This window comes from Macaca fascicularis, chromosome 16 (assembly GCF_037993035.2).
Source record: "Macaca fascicularis isolate 582-1 chromosome 16, T2T-MFA8v1.1".
Classification (NCBI taxonomy): Eukaryota; Metazoa; Chordata; class Mammalia; order Primates; family Cercopithecidae; genus Macaca; species Macaca fascicularis.
In genome coordinates, this window is record NC_088390.1 from 10,691,942 (window position 1) to 10,705,647 (window position 13,706).

Consider the following 13,706-nt stretch of genomic DNA (forward strand, 5'->3'; position numbering starts at 1 on the left):
ACCGTGCACAGATTTAACCCCCTTCCCTGTGCATCTTGCCAGGGCTGCATTCTCCCCCGTGGAAATGGAAGCTTCCATCCGTGCATGTCAGCCATAATCCTCCACATACCATCTCTGTCTTCCACCCCCTCATAGTATAACTTGAGGGCTTCCATATAAACCTAGGATAGGAGAAACAGAGATGTATTTTGCGGCCTAGGAGGCGGTGTTTGTCTAGAGAAAAGTGTGGAAGGTGCCGCTGCAGGTCCAAACGGAGCTGTGCGCATTGCACATCTTTTTAGGTCACTGACTTGAGCAGTGATGTGTCACTCAGGGTCACTCACATGCGAATAGGTTGCCAACCTCTGACTGCAGGCATAAATGTGTGAGGCTCCGCCACTCCCTGCTCGTTTCTAAGTGTGTTTAAATAAAAGGAAGTGCTTCTACCATGTAAACAGGTTAGAGAATTGGGAGGCTGAGGTGGGCAGATCACGAGGTCAAGAGATCGAGACCATCCTGGCTAACACGGTGAAACCCCATCTCTACAAAAAATATAAAACATTAGCCGGGCGTGGTGGTGGGCGCCTGTAGTCCCAGCTACTCAGGAGGCTGAGGCAGGAGAATGACGTGAACCCAGGAGGTGGCACTGGCAGTGAGCCGAGATCACGCCACTGCACTCTAGCCTGGGCAACACAGTGAGACTCCGTCTCAAAAAAAAAAAAAAGAGTAACTCTGAGGACTTGCTCATGTATTCAGGAAGCTCTTCTTTGAAATTAATTAATTTATTTTTTCTCCTACACCTTCAGTCTGACTAGACTGTAGGGGAAGAGTGTGTGTGTGTGTGTGTGTGTGTGTGTGTGTGTAGGTACCTGTATGTGAACAGAACATTCATGGAAGGACGTACAAGAAACTGCAAACACTGCTTACTTTAGGGAGAGGCATGGATGAACTGGGATACAAAAGAGACTATTTTGAGACTATTTTTATTTTCAGATCTTTTGTGCTGTTTTAGACTGTTCTTTCTTCCATTAAATAAGAGATTAGATCTGAATGGCCATGTGATCTTCTGAGTCCCATCTGTAAGAATCTGCATTTCTGCGGAATTGGGGGTACATTTTACATTTTCTTTCTCTAATCTTTCTACTTTACTGAATTCAACTCTGACGATTATACAGAAACACCTCATTTTTCTAGCATTACCTGAGAATGAAATTTCCCATGCTGAATTCTCCAGGTAAATGAATCTAATCCCCTTATGCTGTTGAGGTTTGAAGTAATTTCTAATGGGATATTTAGAAGACGTATTACATACCTCCCTCTCCTCTTTATTTTACAGCTTGAGGAGACACATTTCACATGCCATAACACTCACCTATTAAAAGTTCAGTGGTTTTTAGTACAGTATATTCTCTGAGATGTGCAGCCATCACCACAAGCTAATTTTAGGGCATTTCAACACCCCCAAAAGAAACTCCATACTCATTAAGCACTCACTCTCCATTCTTCCCTTCTCTCACCTTCTGGAAACCAATCATCTCTTTCTCTGTGGATTTGCCTATTCTGAGCATTTTACAAACATAGACTCATACAATGCGTGGTCTTTTGTGTTTCCTATCCTCTTAAACAGAGTGCAGTTAGTAGCATGTTACTTTTTCTTTACGATTTAGGATTATTATGATTGGCATTGTGCCAAGCTCATGGCAACCTCAAGAAATATTTAGATAGGGCCCCTGTTTGCCTCTTATAGATTCCATGGCCCATTAACGTGCACGTGGCTCCCTCTGGGCTCTGTGGCTGGGTCACCAGGTGACTGCTGAACACTTTGTCTTCTGATTCCTGAACTCTCATGTTAACCATCATTTCCTTTCTGGTCCCCCCATTTCTGCAAAGTTGGCTCATAGGTACATAAATGAGATCAGGCCTCAGCCCTCACGCCTTCGCTTGACTCAGCCTCATAAGGTCACTCCGCTGCGAGCCTCTCTGGTATGTCTCTGCCTTTCTCCTGGAGTGATTAAACAGGCTGAAATCGTTTCTTCTTGCATGGCTATCTTCAGCATCTTATACCATGCAGTCAGCTAAATTCCATCTTAGTGATAAATCCCCCACAAATATTTTGTGATCTGTCTGATCTAAGCAGCGTTAAACACTTTGATTCCTTGTATCCTTCCTCTCCCCTTTCTGAAAATAGTCTGCAGTGCTCATATCAAGGACCTGCTCAGCTTCCCTTTCTCTAAAATTGCATAATCCTACAAGAACATTTTCCCTTCTTTTCCTTGAGGAGCAAACATTCTCAAAACATTCTTAAATGCAAACCCGCAGGCACAGCACGTGTCTGCCAACTCCAACAGCATTTGGATGTTCGAAGGGAGAGGATGTTTGACATCTAACCCGTCGTGGGAAGTAGAGTCTCTGTGAGTATTTCTTCACTTCTTGGTAAGAATAGGGTGAAGGAAGAAGAGTCTGATTTAGAGCATTGTCTCAGCTCTGGGTCAGACTCTTATGGGGGTTATTTGAGGTTAGATGAGTCAACTTTGGCAGGGAGAGAGTGGTTACTCTTCTGAATTTGGCTAAGGGAGCATGGCAGGGTCCAACTACGAGTATAGTATGGGAATTTCAGCTTTGGGGGTTTCTCATCTTATGTCTGTTGTCAGGGTAAGCCCGTAAGTGCGGGGGGCACCCTTGCAGAGAGCAGCCCAGGTTCATTCTGAATTTGGAGAGACCAAGAAATTTCAGTCTGTGTCAGAGAAACCGACCCTTGATTTAGGCCTGACTTGGGCCAGGGAAGGGATGTCAAGTAGAACAGTGCTTGGCACATAGAGGTACCAGAAATATCTGCTGAATGACGGTGCCGCTGATGTCACTGAGCCGTCGGTAGCCACGGTCTGGCGTGAGACGCCCAGAAAGATTCTCAGGCCACGCTTGGCGGGAAATGCTGTCATTTACGATTGCTTTGCCACAGGTGCAGGCGAGTGAGTGGAAGGGGCGCGATGCAGGTGCAGGACCTGTGGTGGGACGTCAGAACTGGAGTCTGAAGATGTTGCAGTGACCCTCCATTGCAGATGGGAACCAGAGAAGAGTCTGGGCACATCCACTTTTGGATAACCTGACACTAAGGGACTCTGCTGAGCTCAGACCTGGGCAGATTAGCAGACAGGACACCCCCAGACTCAACTCAAGGTGGTTAGAATTGAGGCAGCCTCCACAGCAGCTACCCTGGTGGGCCTGCATTTGACGGACCGTAAAGTGATTCCCCTCATAAGTGACCCAGCCCTGCCCTCTGGTGGTCATTTCCATCAACTGCACCTCAGTTTAAAAGGATTGGTGTGGGAGCTCCTTTTCCTCATTACTTAGTGGATGTCCTCAGCATTGGGGCTTTAGGACTAATTTTACTAACCCACATGAACCCAGTTCTGCTGTGATGTGAGTGTAATAAGCAGGAAAAGTCAATGTACTTCAAGACTCCATCTGGTTCCACCCATTGTCTGAGACAATGCAGTTACGGTTATAACATGTGATAGGCATCATGCAGGGCCTTGTATTTGCTTCGTAGCAGAAATCCTTTAGGGCAAGTACTATAATTATTCACATGTTACAGAGGAGGAAACTGAGGCTCAGAGAGGAACTCACTCTTGCTGCAAGAATATGACATTCAGCTGGGTGTGATGGCTCACACCTGTAATTCCAGCACTTTGGGAAGCTGACAGGGCAGGATTTCTTGAGCCCAGGAGTTCGAGACGAGCCTGGGCATCATAGTGAGACCCTGTCTGTACAAAAAAATTTTTAAAAGTATCCAGATGTAGTGCCGCGTGCTTGTGGTCCCAGCTACTGGGGAGGCTGAAGCAGGAGGAACGCCTGAGCCAGGGAGGTCCAGGCTGCTGTGAGCTGAGATGGCGCCATTGCACTCCAGCCTGGGTGAGAGAATAAGATCCTATCTCAAAAAATAGAAGATAGATAGATAGATAGATAGATAGATAGATAGATAGATAGATAGAATATGACATTCAGTTCTGGGTGCCACCAATCTGTTAACGATGGGACCTCCCCACCTTACCCCACCCCATCCCTCAGATAGTGGGATTGAGGAGAATGGACAGGGAGGGACACTTTCTATTTTATGTTTTACAAATATATTTTTAATATGAGCATATATTATCTCTATAATTCTTTTTTAAATTGTAGACTAAATTCTGGGTGTCATCCCTGATGAAGGGATCTTGCTGGTCTAGGAAGGAGGGGGCAGGGTATAGGAACTGGAGCTCCTTCACCTTGAGAGAACAGGGGTTCATAGGAGTATGGTGGCTGTCTAACCACCCTGGAAGATCCAAGAGAGCAGGTTTATTCCATGTGTATCTCGAGCGCCCAGACCCAGGGCCAGGAGGTGGAGCTCTCAAAAGGGAGTTCAGCTGTGTGACAAAGCATATTGCTAGCCAGGAGGGGCTGCCCTCTGCTGGAAAAAGTGGGATAACTTTGAAAGAGCTTGCATTGGAAGTTACTGGGATGTTTATACAGGAGAGTCAGTGGTGGGGAGAAGATTCGGTTTTAAAGTCTTAAAGCTACGGCAGGGTGCTGTGGCTCATGCCTGTAATTCTAGCACTTTGAGAGGCTTGAGGCTGGAGGATCATTTGGGCCCAGGAGTTCAAGACCAGCCTGGGCAACATAGTGAGACTCTGTCTCTACCAAAAAAAAAAAAAAAAATTTAAAGCATGGTGGTGTGCGGCCAGGTGGGGTGGCTCACGCCTGTAATCCCAGCACTTTGGGAGGCCGAGATGAGCGGATCACGAGGTCAGGAGATTGAGACCATCCTGGCTAACACGGTGTAACCCTATCTCTACTAAAAATTAAAAAAAAAAAAATTAGCCGGGCGTGGTGGCGGGCGCCTGTAGTCCCAGCTACTCCTTCCCAGCTGAGGCAGGAGAATGGCGTGAACCTGGGAGGTGGAACTCGCAGTGAGCCGAGATCGTGCCACTGCACTCCAGCCTGGGCGACAGAGTGAGACTCTGTCTCAAACAAAGAAAAAAAAACCAAAGCAAACAAACAAAACAAAACAAAACAAGAAGCATGGTGGTGTGCACCTGTAGTCCCAGAGGCTGAGGCAGGAGGATCGCTTGAGCCTGGGAGGTTGAAGCTGCTGCGGGTCGTGATTGCACCCCACCCTCCAGGAAAGCCTTTGATGTTCAGCTCTCCCAGTCTGTGATCCTACCAGTGGGCTGCAGTACCCACTCCTGACTGCAGGTGACAGCCTTGGCTCTGTAAAACCCAGGCCTGTTTTTGGTGCGCTGGTTCCCACCCTTGGCCGGGTATTGTTTTCATCTGGAGAGTTAGGGTATTGCAATCTACCGAGGCCTGGGGCTGCACTTCCGGATATTCTGATTTAATCGGTCTTGGGTGGGACCTGGGCATTGGGATTTTTGAAAGCTCCTCAGGTGGCTGTAAGCCAAGATTCGGAGTGACCGAGTGCTTAGACCCTGACATTTCTGTGGATTCGGTGGGCAGATTGTATCACTTTATCTTTTTTCACTGTACTCTGGAGGGGGAGACTGAACGCACGGAGAGAAAGTAGGAGCATTAAAAGAGATGTCACCAGAAGCTACAAAACATACCAGCTCATTAAGATAGAGACAAAATAAAATAAAATAAAATAGGTCCCTCTACAAACAGAGAGAAGAAACAGGAGCTTAAACAGTGCCCGTGAAGGAGTTACAGGCCTTTAACTCACCCGGGAAGTGAATTTACTCCAGCCACACAGAGGGCAGGGGAGTGCTCCAGAAAGCAGGGCGACACGCTTGGTGGGGGCCAGAGACCTCTCTCTTTCAATAGCAGTGGCTTTAGCATGTGGCCAGGCAGGGGCAGTCTGGAATTCAGGACTCTCTGGGGACCTGAGGGTATGGGCTGGCAGAAGGGGATTCACAGGGAGAATAAGGGGCCTACGGGGAATTGGCTCCAGCCAGTGACAGTGAACTGACCCAGCCCAACACCTCTGTCCCTAGGCATGGTGGCTGCCCTCATATCTGCCCCAGCCCAGCACTGGGATCTCACAGAGAAAATAACTATTGTCATAACTCTTCAAGATGCTGGACCACAAACCACATTGCTGCGGCCTGTGCCAGGACTAGAGGGAGGCAAGTGAGGCACCCTCTTCAGGCTCAAATCTAAGGGGACTGCAAAAAACCCTCAGTAATCGAGGCCAGGCACAGTGTCTCATGCCTTTAATCCCAGCACTTTGCGAGGACAAGGTGGGTGGATCAGCTGAGGTCAGGAGTTCAAGACCAGCCTGGCCAACATGCTAAAACCTGGTCTCTACTAAAAATACAAAAATTAGCCAGGTGTGGTGCCGTGCACCGGTAATCCTAGCTACTAGGGAGGCCGAGGTAGGAGAATTGCTTGAACCTGGGAGGTGGGAGTTGCAGTGAGCCAAGATGACGCCACTGCATTCCAGCCTGGGTGACAGAGTGAGACTCTCTCTCTCTCTCAAAAACAAACAAAAAACCCCTCAGTAATCAAAATTAATCCTATTGTATTGCAATATTTTTTAAAATTGAGGTTAGTGCAAAAAACACCCATGATGAACAAAGTTTTCAATGAAGACGGGATGGGTGTTCTTGCCTTTATGAGCCTAAATGACTTCTCTTGCCTTTACTCTGGTGCGGCACGGCACGGCTCTGGACTTCTGTAAGGGAGTCTTCTATTTTTCACCCACACCTTGCAGGAGCCACCGGTCAGCTTTGACACCTCAAGAACTTTAGCACTCAGGGTGAGGCCAGGCTGGAGACCCGGATGCCTGGCAGAGCAGCAGTGCCACCTAGTGGCAGGCTCTGGTGCCAAGGCATGAAGGGTGATGCCAGACAGAGCAACAGAGAGGGCCAGGAGTGGTCTGGGAGAGAGAGTTTTCCAGAGCACTGGAGCACGCGAGCCTCTGCCTGGGCAGCTGCACGGGTGTCCGCTGAGGTGGGGCAGCAGGGAGGCTGCGTGAACAGATGAGGCAGGAGCAGGAAAGTGAGAGTCAGTGTTGCTGAGACTGATTTTTCCGGCAGGCAGGAAATTGCCATGCACAGTCTTAGCACAGCCACAGGCAGATGGGGTGACCTGGAAGCAGTTGCCCCTCCTTGTCCTCATCTATGAAACAGGAAGGTCAGCACAGACCGTCTGTCTCTGTGGCTTGCATACTCTTCAGAACTTGTGCCCAAGTTTCCAGTTCCAGGGACGGGTGTGAGAAATCAGCTTCCGAGCAACAAAACAGCCTCCTGTTGGCAGCTCCAGGCCACTTTTTTTTTTTTTTTTTTTTGGAAACGGAAAGTGGTGGGGAGAAGTTTCTTTTTTTTTTTTTTTTTTTTTTTTTGAGGTGGAGTCTTGCTCTGTCGCCAGGCTGGAGTGCAGTGGCGCGATCTCGGCTCACCGCAAGCTCCGCCTCCCAGGTTCAAGCTATTCTCCTGCCTCAGCCTCCTGAGTAGCTGGGACTACAGGCTCGTACCACCACGCCTGGCTAATTTTTGTATTTTTAGTAGAGATGGGGTTTCATTATGTTGGTCAACATGGTCCCAATCTCTTGACCTCATGACCCGCCCACCTTGACCTCCCAAAGTGCTGGGATTACAGGCATGAGCCACCGACCCCTGCCAAGACTGGGTTTTAAAGTCTTAAAGCTATAGCAGGGTGTTGTGGTTCACTTTCCTTCTTTCATTCTCTCTCTCTCTCTTTCTCTCCCCTTCCTTCCCTCCCTCCCTCCCGCTCTTCTTCCTTCCTTCCTCCCTCCCTCCCTTCTTTTCTTTCTTCTTTCTTCTTTCTTTCCTTTCTCAGACAGAGTCTCACTCTGTCATCCAGGCCAGAGTGCAATGGCATGATCTTGGCTCACTGCAACCTCCGCCTCCAGGGTTCAAGTGATTCTCCCACCTCAGTCTCCCGAGTAGCTGGGATTATAGGCATCCACCACCATGCCCAGCTGATTGTTGTATTTTTAGTAGAGTTGGGGTTTCACCAGGCTGGTCTCGAACTCCTGACCTCAGGTGATCCACCCACCTCGGCCTCCCAAAGTGCTGGGATTACAGGTGTGAGCCACCGCGCCTGGCCTCCCAGCCACTTTGGACATAACAGTCCCAGGAGTAGCATCACCAGCCACCACATATCCAATCCAAGGGAGAGGAAGGAGGAAAGGACTTCTCCATGTGGATGTCCTCACCCAGCCTCGAGACTGATTTTCTGGAAACTTTTATAACAAGTGCTGTCTGTGCCAACAGCTTAGCACTTGGTGATACTGTTAATTAATTCCCAGAATCTTAGACACTAGGGTGGCGAATAGGATTTTATGAGTGCCTGAGTGCCAGAGTAGATTAGCAAGAGAAAACAAACAAACAAACAAAAAACAGAATGGAGAGATTTCACTCTTGGACATGGAGTTTTGAGAAATCCTCCAGGGTCTGATTCTCAAAGGGTGGTCCCTGGACCGGCAGCATCAGTATCATCAGGGAACTTGCTAGAACTGTAAAACCTTGAGCCCCACTCCAGACCTGAGAATCAGAACCTGGAAGGTGTGGTCTGGTGAGGTGGGTTTCATTCAACATTCCCTGCAGAGCATTCCGAGGCATGTTCAAGTTTGAGAATCACTGATTTTGAGCCATGCTTCTCAAACCCCGCTGTGCCAGCCGGTCACTCAGGGATCTCGTTAGAATGAAGATTATGATCCAGTGGCCTAGGAAGCAGTCTGAGACTCTGCAGTTCTGACAAGCTGCCAGGTGACACAATACTGCTGGTCTTTGGAAAACTTTGTGTAGCAGGGATCTAGGTCTGCATTTCCCAGACAAGCTTTGCAATGAAAGTCACGTGGGGGCTTATTAACTGTGCAGGTTACCAAGTCTCTCCTCTGGAAATTCCTGTTTTGTGGATCTGGCTTCGGGCCCAGGAATCTGCTTTTTAAAACAACTGCTCTAAAAGTTTACCTTTAGGCTGGTCATTAGAATCACCAGGGAGAGGCGGGCGGATCACGAGGTCAGGAGATCGAGACCATCCTGGCTAACACAGTGAAACCCCGTCTCTACTAAAAATACAAAAAATTAGCCGGGCGTGGTGGTGGGCGCCTGTAATCCCAGCTACTCTGGAGGCTGAGGCAGGAGAATGGCATGAACCCGGGAGGCGGAGCTTGCAGTGAGCCGAAATAGCGCCACTGCACTCCAGCCTGGGTGACAGAGCGAGACTCCGTCTCAAAAAAAAAGAAAAAGAAAAAATAAAAAAATAAATGCAGATTCCCAAGCTCCAACCCAACCTATTGAATCAGAATCTCTAACGGTGCAGCCCTAAATTCTGAATATTTTTTTAAAAAGTAAACCAGGCAGCCAGGCATGGTGGTTCACGCCTATAATCCCAGCACTTTGGGAGGCCGAAGCAAGTGGATCACAAGGGCAGGAGTTTGAGACCAGCCTGGCTAATATGGTGAAACCCTGTCTCTACTAAAAATATAAAAACTAGCCAGGTGTGGTGGTGGGCGCCTGTAGTCCCAGCTACTTAGGAGGCTGAGGCAGGAGAATCGCTTGAACCCCGGAGGTGGAGGTTGCAGTGAGCCGAGATTACACCACTGCACTCCAGCCTGGGCAACAGGGTGAGACTCCATCTCAAAGAAAAAAAAGTAAACCAGGCAATGCTGATGCCCAGCTAGGTTTAGAAACCCTTAAAATAGTTCAGATCTCTCCTTTTTCAAGTAAGTAACCAGAAACCTGGAGACTGAGATGACAAAGATTGTGAAAGAAACTGAAAGGAGTTAAGACTGAAACCCAGATTTTCTCATTCCTACTTGAGTGTTCTTCCAATGACTGTGTGTGTGGCTTTGAAAATACAAAGCATTGGGAATAGGAACTGTGATACAAACAAAGGTGAGTAAGACAGCGTAAGTCGTGACTACTACTCAGGGAGAGTAGAGGGAGTTTTTTAAAATGCCCCTAAAAAGGTGCACAAAGGATAGGGGCGTAACCACTGGTGGGTGGGGAGGACCAAGACAGCCTGAGGTGTGTTAAGATTTCGAGGGGAGGTGGCTGGGCGGGAGTAGCGAAGGGGAGCCATGTCTGCAGGCACAGGTGGAAGGCCAGGTTGAGCATCCATCTGAGGAGGCTGGGCGTGGTGGCCCACGCCTGTAATCCCAGCACTTTGGGAGGCTGAGGCGGGCAGATCACAAGGTCAGGAGTTGAGACCAGCCTGTCTAATATGGTGAAACCCTGTCTCTACTAAAAATACGAAAATTAGCTGGGTGTGGTGGTGTGCACCTACTGTAGTCCCAGCTACTTGGGAGGCTGAGGCAGGAGAATCGCTTGAACCCAGGAGGCAGAGGTTGCAGTGAGTGGAGACAGCGCCACTGCACTGCACTCCAGCGGAGCGAGACTCTGTCTCAAAAAAAAAAAAAAAAAAAAAATCCAATATCCATCTGAGGCAAGTGTACCAAACTGTTGGTGGGCCGGGCGGGGCATTGACAGTGTCTGGGGAGAGCAGTGACCGGTCAGAGTTGTGTTTCAAATAGGCTTGATTAAGGATGACTAAGCAGTATTAACTAACTTGAATGGACTCAGCTGTGACATTGTCTGTCTTGAACACTACACACTTTGGGGCCAAATGGCTGCTGAACCATGTGTACCCCAGCTCGCCAGATCTTCATATCGCCAGCCTTTACAAGCCAAAAAGTGGTTTCAATTGAGCCATGACATGCAGGAAGAGACTGCCCAAAACTACTTCTTCCTTTTTCTTTTTTCTTTTTTTTTTTTTTTGAGACGGAGTCCCACTCTGTAGCCCAGGCTGGAGTGCAGTGGCCGGATCTCAGCTCACTGCAAGCTCCGCCTCCCGGGTTTACGCCATTCTCCTGCCTCAGCCTCCCGAGTAGCTGGGACTACAGGCGCCCGCCACCTCACCCAGCTAGTTTTTTGTATTTTTTAGTAGAGATGGGGTTTCACCGGGTTAGCCAGGATGGTCTCGATCTCCTGACCTTGTGATCCACCCGTCTCGGCCTCCCAAAGTGCTGGGATTACAGGCTTGAGCCACCGCGCCCGGCCTCATGTCCTTTTAATCTGCTTTTCAACAGGGAACATCACGTCTGAAAGCTCATGGCCTCTGCCTACCTCGTGGGACAGTGCTGGAAATTATGCTCATGTTTAGATAGAATTCTCTGTGAGTGGCTGCTGTTGTCTTTCTGTCAGCACAGACAGGTGCTGGGGTACCCACCTTGGGGTGGGGTGGCAAGAGAAGGCCAGCTTGTATCCACCTCGTTGTCTTCCTTCCTTCCTGACTTGACTTTCTCCTGTGTGGCCTCCTCAGGAGGGGGATGTGGTTGAGAGGAGAATGTGTACTTTACCCCTCACCAGTCCAGAGACGGTCACATAGCCCAAACCTCTCCCCTTCCCAGAAACCTGCAAGTCCCCCTCGGTGCGCCCGTGTGATGAGGCAGGCTCCGATAGCCACAGGCTGGTGGGCCACTAGGGAAGCAGAAAAGGAAGACATTGGATGATTCTAGCTGGAGATAATGAATTGAAAAGCTAGTCTTCGTTTCTGGAAATGATGCCATGAGGCCCTCAAAATAAACATGCACCTGTCTTTCAGGTCTCAACACCTGTTGCTCTTGGGACAGAGACCCCAGGCCCAAAATAGGCACAGCTGCTATGGATGATCTTCTCACCCTTCTGGAGCCGAGGCTGGGTCATGTTTGGAAATACATCTCCCTCCATCCCCTCCTCCCATCCTCATTCGGAGCCTTCGGGCTTTAAGAGCTCTTTCCTCGTTCCCTCTCCCCAGTCTTTCTTGGGTATCTCTGCTTCTCCCATCCCCTGCTCCTGGGCATGTCATAGGCAGTTGGTAAATGACAGATGCATGAATACATGTATAAGGAAACACAGATCTGAAATTTCTAGGAGTAAAGTTTGGAGCAGGAAGCTCTGGCTGGCCCTGGGCTTTTTGCTAACGGTGTCCTGGCTTCGCCCGGCAGCATCCCTCCCCACCAGGCCTTTGCCAGGACGCTCAATCCTCTCTTCAGGCTTCTGAGCAGTGTAAATTGCAAACAGCCACCCCCACTCCCCAGGCGAAGAAAACCAAGGGTTGCTCACAGATTTGTCAGGAATCACTTCTGCCTTATTATCCTCTCTTTATTACCGAAATGTGGAGGCAGAAAGTCAACAGAGAAAGAATTTGTTTTCCCCAAGGCCACATAGATTGCCCCAACACTTGGCTTTTCCTGCTAGGAACTCAATCCAAAAGATGGGCTTTCTTTGGTTCTCTGACTGTAAAAGCGTGCCACCCTGTCACCGTCCTCTATCACGCAGGACCCCTATGGGCTTGGTTTGGTTGTGTTCTTTCATCACTCTTATTGGGGAAGTTTTATTTCCTTTACCTTCCTTGAGGTGTGAGGCTTCACCTTACCTTGTCTCCATTATCCCTGAGTCACTGAGGAGTCCTATGTCAGTGACACCTCTCCATATGCTTTACCCTTCTCTCAGCAAGCTTGCTCCAGGCTTCCCCATGAAGGCCACCTAAGGGTGTCTATCATCCCCCTCCTAAATCTCCCCAGGACTTTGAACAAGGACCATGTCCCGTTTAACGTCACCCGAAGAAGACTCATCAAAGCCCAGGAGTTGGGAGTTCGTGCTCCTCACTACCTTGGCAAGCATGAAACACCTTAGATAAAAACAATCTGTGCCATCCCCTGGCTCCGGATGGCCTGCAGTTGGGGCATGAGCGCCTCCAGAATGTCTTGGCATGGCTGAGGGTAACCAGATCGCCGCTCAGATCCAGCAAGCAGCCTCAGAACCTCCCAGCCGCTGTTGTTTTTAGCACTGGGATTATTGATAGGGGTGTAAAAAGACATCTGTGTTCTGAGTGGCTCGCTCACCCCACATTCCTAGGCACACTTGTTTTATTAAAGCTCTCAGCTGTCGGGTGATCCAGGCGTGGAGAAATGAAAGGCTGCCCTCACCAGCTGGTGGCGGGCTGCAAACTGCAACTAGTTTTCCCCCATAAGGACATGTTACTGCTATTAGAAACTGTGTCCCTCACATGTCCTTAAGAAGGGGGCCATCTGCCAACCATAAATCAAGGCTTCAGCTGTTCCAAATAAAGAGTCTACCCTCCTTGCTGGCGGTCCTTTTATAGTTGACAGATTTTTTTTTTTTTAATCTTGTGCTTGGCCGTGTATTTCTTGTGTAATTAAAAAATTATAAAAGTAATAAAAAATACAAAGCCACTGCTAAGAGATTTAAGACTCAATAAAAAATTCAGAAAGCCAGAGGTTTCCAGATAGCATGAGGATTACAGGGAGAAGGTTAATACATTCCATACCCCAACACCAGAAAGAAAGAATAAAAGAGAAAAAGCAAGCTGTTTATGAAGGGGAAAAGTAATTAGAAATGGCCCTTAATGGCTGGGTGCGGTGGCTCATACCTGTAATCCCAGCACCTTGGGAGGCCGAGGCGGGTGGATCACCTGAGGTCAGAAGTTCGAGACCATTCTGGCCAACATGGCAAAACCCCGTCTCTACTAAAAATACAAAAAAATTAGCCAGACCTGGTGGCGTGTGCCTGTGGTCCCTGCTACCCTGGAGGCTGAAGCACAAGAATTGCTTGAAACCGGGCGGCAGAAGTTGCAGTGAGCCGAGATCGCGCCACTGCGCTCAAGCCTGGGTGACAGAGCGAGACTCCTTCTCAATGAAAATAAAAAATATTATAAGAAATGGCCCTTAATTTGGAGAGGCTCACCCAAAAAAAGTGAGATTC

The 13,706-nt window shown here is 48.8% G+C and overlaps 1 long non-coding RNA gene across 5 annotated transcripts; it reads left to right on the forward strand.

The window, feature by feature from the left end:
* The first annotated feature begins 1,910 nt into the window (after positions 1-1,910).
* Positions 1,911-13,068, forward strand: LOC102146472 (uncharacterized). 5 transcript variants are annotated; one of them, XR_012425284.1, is made up of 5 exons: positions 1,911-1,962; positions 2,299-2,390; positions 2,939-3,156; positions 11,030-11,115; positions 11,545-13,068. It is a non-coding gene; the product is annotated as an uncharacterized lncRNA (long non-coding RNA). The 5 variants fall into 5 exon arrangements; XR_012425283.1 differs by lacking the exon at positions 2,939-3,156 and having other exon boundaries at positions 1,913-1,962; XR_010582275.2 differs by lacking the exon at positions 1,911-1,962 and having other exon boundaries at positions 2,166-2,390.
* Positions 13,069-13,706: the final 638 nt, after the last annotated feature.